General features: G+C 45.8%; 1 non-coding gene across 1 annotated transcript; it reads left to right on the forward strand.

Annotated features, from left to right (window-relative positions):
* The first annotated feature begins 751 nt into the window (after positions 1-751).
* LOC125540322 (uncharacterized) lies at positions 752-2,985 on the forward strand. Its single transcript, XR_015617710.1, has 3 exons — positions 752-936; positions 1,047-2,590; positions 2,664-2,985. It is a non-coding gene; the product is annotated as an uncharacterized LOC125540322 (transcript).
* Positions 2,986-4,828: the final 1,843 nt, after the last annotated feature.

Genomic DNA, 4,828 nt, shown 5'->3' on the forward strand with positions numbered 1-4,828 from the left:
TCTTATAAGGACCTAAAGTTAGAATGCTCTCCATATAAAGGTTTTGACCAACACAAATTCAGAACACTACCTACCATTTCGTGGGTTCGAGTTAAGATTTTGTTTTGTTTTGTCTTCTTCACGCAGATGCCATAGAAATCACATTCTTGCTTTCAATAAAACCCTAGGCGGAAAAAAATAGCTACGCATTTTTTGGAAAAATGGAAGAGATATTGTCTACAAAAAAATCCTGAATCCAGAACTACTGACATGAGAAGTAAACCCTACTCACATCAAGCATGTAATCCAAGAAGGATATCCCTGTCCTACATTTTGCAACACCAGTGCGGTCCAGGTTGATCTTGACATGTACATTTGTCTCCTTGGTTACCCTCTTGACCTCTCCCAGTCTAGACCATACTGAAAACATTGAACAATAAGAGATAGCTAGTAGAGAAGCTGAACAGAGGTGAGTTCGTCGATCATAACAGAGGTACAAACCACATGCACGAAGCAGCATATATAGAATCACAACTCACGAAGCAGTATAGCCAACGGCGGATCCAGGGGGGGACCAGCAGGGGCCACGGCTCCCCCCAACATGCATAAATTTTTTTGGGTACCCCTGATTCTATACATCAAGATCTATGGAACGTACATCATTTTGACGCAGAGAAATGCACGCATTGCTCACAGAAGATCCCAGCAAAAAGTGAGAAACCTTTTTGACTTTTGCCCCTCTTCTCACGGGTGTTTCTTCCAGGCTACAGCCACATGCCTCCATTCCCTTTCTTTTATTCTTTCTCACCCACCCCCGTGCAGCTTGGGAGCTCCCCTTCTCTCTCCCCTGTTCTTCCAAGACCAAGATCCCTTTGTTGGACGAGGCAAAATCCCCAAGGATCACCGATTAATCTTTTTCTCTCCCGCTTGGAGCATAGCAGGAGGCGGCCCACACAGGTACAAGCTGAGAAATCTTTCACTTTGATCTCCTAATTTGCAGATTCATTTGTGGATCTAATTTTTATAGAAACATCAGTTTTGTAACTTCTGGTGGTTAATCTCTGTAGGATAGTCATGGCCAAACACAAACTGAAGACCATTGATTCTTTCTTCAAGAAGAAAATTAGAATTGATGCAGAGTCGGTTGTTGTTTGCTCTGATTTCGAAGAGGAAGAGGAAGGGGAAGGGGAAGACGAAGAAGAAGAAGAGGAGGAGGAGGAAGAAAATGCCCCACTCAGAAGAAGAAGAAGAAGAATTGGAGAAAGGGTTCAAGAATTGGAGAAAGGGTTCAATCCGTAATGAAATTGGCGATGCCAAGTATTGCTTGCTTGTCGATGAATCAAGAGATGAATCTAAAAGAGAGCAAATGGCCCTTGTTCTTCGTTTTGTTGATAAACAAGGTTTCAGTCGAGAACATTTTTTCGATCTTGTTCATGTTAAAGATACATCTTCAGCAAGTTTGAAACAAGAAATAGATTTTGTTTTGTCTCAACATGACTTGGATATTCAAAATATTCGGGGACAAGGATTTGATGGTGCTAGTAATATGCGTGGAGAGTGGAATGGTCTACAAGCCAAGTTCATGGAAGAGTGTCCATACGCATACTATGTTCATTGTTTTGCTCATCAGCTCCAATTAGCTCTTATTGGTGCATCTAAAGAAGTAATCGAAGTCCATTGCTCTTGTTGTCAATACTGTTGTGTCTTCTAGCAAGAGAAATGATGAGTTGCATGCTAATCAAGTGGCTGAAATGGAGCATCTCATTGAGCTTAGTGAGCTTCAAACAGGGAGTGGAGCAAACCAGATTGGAACTTTGCGGCGGCCTTGTGACACTAGATGGAGTTCTCACTATGGTTCAGTTTGTAGCCTCTTGAAGCTTTACGGTCCTACATTTTTGGTACTAAAAAATGTTGCTACTACTAGTGGATCTGGCTCTTCACCTTGTGCACGAGCTAAGGCTGCTGGTGCTGTTAAGTTGATGATGTCATTTGACTTCGTATTTATCCTGCATGTCATGAAAGAGCTTATGGGAATAACAGATATGTTATGCAAGAAACTGCAGCAGAAATCTCAAGACATTGTGAATGCCATGGATGATGTTTCCACTACAAAGAAGTTGGTACAGCGGCTAAGAGATGATGGCTGGGCTAAATTGATTAGTGATGTGAATTTATTTTGCCAGAAACATGGAATTACTGCTCCAAATATGACCGACAACTATGTAGATTTCATTCGGTCTCGTGCAAATGATGAAAGTACATCCGAGCATCACTATCGGTATGATATTTTTACAGTTGCAGTTGAACAACAATTACATGAACTCAATTGCAGGTTTAGCGAACAAGCAACAGAGATTCTCATCCTATGCAATTCTTTGAATCCCAAGGACTCGTTTAGTTCATTAAACATTGATGATGTATGTTCTCTCGCTTCAAAATACTACCCCGCTGACTTTTCAGAACAAGAAAGAAACAATTTGAGATGTCAGCTACAACATTATGAGCTTGATGTACCTACAAATCCAAGATTTCAGAATCTGTCAACTATAGGAGATCTTTGTCAACAACTTGCAAAAACAGAAAAATCAGTTGACTATTATTTGATTGACAGGTTATACAATATTTCCGCTCTTATATTAGTTGATTTGACCATAACATCAAGTATTAATCGATTCTATTTGCAGGTTAATTCGACTTGTTCTCACTTTACCGGTCACAACCGCAACAACAGAGCGTGCATTTTCGGCAATGAAACTTGTTAAAACAAGACTCCGAAACAAAATGGAAGACATGTTTCTAAGAGATTTGCTTGCTGATCTACATTGAGAAAGAGATTGCAATAGGATTCTCAACCGATGCAATTATTGATGAATTCAATACGGAAAGCCGTCGTGTCGAGTTCGAGTGATAATTTTTAGTTCATCATTTTGCTTCAGACCTATCTATGTGTAGACATATGCCTGTGTTATCAACACTGAATTGCTTATAATCGTAGATATTTTGCTATCTGGGTGTCAATTTCTATAAATTTCGTACCCTTACTAAATTTTAGAGTTGTGCTCAATGTCCGGCCCCCCTTGTATTTATTTCCTGGCTCCGCCGTTGAGTATAGCAACTCACCTGTGGAGTCCTCAGGTGCCATCCAAGAGTCGTTACCGCCGACGCCGGTGGCAGCCATGACAGGCGACCTCAGGCGAAGAATGGGCCGTATGGCCGCGGGAGAACGCGACCACGCTCTGCACGGGTCCGCGGCGTCTACGTCGTCCGTGGGGATCGGTGTCGGCGGCGGCGTCAACGTCGTCCATGGGGATCTGTGGCGGCGGCAGCATCTATGTTGTCTGTGTGGATCCGCGGCGGCACTGGTGACGTCCCTGTGGATCCGCGGCGGCAGCGGCGGTGCTGGTGATGTCCCTGTCGATCCGCGGCGGCAGCGGCGGCCTGGGAAGCTGCCGCGACGGGGGCGGCAGCGGCGGCGGCGAGTATAACCCTACACAAAAGATCGAGGCGGTAGAGGGAGGAGTGGCGGCATGTTTTTAGAAAATAGAGAGATAAACCTAGTGGGGGTGTTGGGAGGTGAGACTAAAAAACCGAACGAAAATAAAACCGAAGTATCAGGCTACCAACTGCTCCATTAGGTATAGAGACTTCTAATGGAGACTACATTGTCGTTTGGTTTCGTTTCATCTCATTAGCCTCCCCCATTGATAGGCCTCCTCCCACCGATCGAACCATCTTCACCGATTTTTCTGTCCTGCATCATCACAACAGAAAAACCAGTGAAAAAACCCAAAACACACACACGTTGAAACCTAAGGGTGCGTTTGGTTACGGTCATGGGCCGGCATGTCACGGGTCCAACCCATTCCTAGGCCTCGTTCTCGCGTTCAGTTACCAAGTCGAACTGTCACCCCCTCGTTCCCGCAGACCGAATATTCGGGTCATATCCGAAACAGGGCGAGAGCTCCAAATCGAGCGGAATACGCGGAACCGCTCTTACGAAAAAGGGTTTCCCCCCGCTTTATATATTATAAAACAAAGAAACAAGCATCCAACACAACAGTACGAAGTACAATCAAGTCATAGAGTCACGCTGGGGGCACAGCAAGACAAGCCCCAAAGAAAGCTCTTCTCCTCGCACTCCCGCAGCCCTATCCTTTCTTGTGCGGCTCCTCTCCCCTCCCACGATTTGCGCCGCCGGCTCTCCTCCTCCGGTCTGCGCCGTCGGCCCTTCTCCTCCGGTCTGCAACGCCGGCTCCCTCGTCTCATCCTCCTCTGAAGCACAGCCTCCCTCTCCTCTGAACCACATGCGGCAGGCGAGCAAGCGTGTGTCGATCTTGCAGCAGGGCAACATCGGCAGCACACGTCGGGACGCGCCGTGCCGTCGGGCTTGACGGAGCAGCCGGCCACCGTCGCGCGTGGGGACGCCAAGGCCAAGGCGCGTATCCAGCCGGCCGCCACGCTCAGCTGCCGTTTTTCTTCTCTTGCAGTAGCTGCTTGTTATCTTGTGGAGTTGTGGTTGAGTCCGATTCTTGTATTTCACACCCTTGTTCGTTGCATGGATGGTTGGATTCGATTCGTTGTTGGGAGATGCGTTTCATTTCTTTGCCTTTGATGATCCTGATACTGGTTGCTGGTTTGAGTCTCCATCGCTCTGAATATTAGTGTGTTTAGTTGCATTCTCGTCTCAGCGTAGTTGTTCCCTCTTCATGTATGCTCAATTTAACACCCCTCTTCATGCATGCTTTTTTCATGCATGCTCCTAGTTGCCCCGGTTCAGTTCAGCGAGACAGACTGCAAGTGCAGGAACTGCTCGTCAAGAAAAGTTAAATGTCCAATAGCTTTATTTTAC

This window comes from Triticum urartu, chromosome 2A (assembly GCF_056163025.1).
Source record: "Triticum urartu cultivar PI428250 chromosome 2A, HENAU_Tu73, whole genome shotgun sequence".
Taxonomy (NCBI): Eukaryota; Viridiplantae; Streptophyta; class Magnoliopsida; order Poales; family Poaceae; genus Triticum; species Triticum urartu.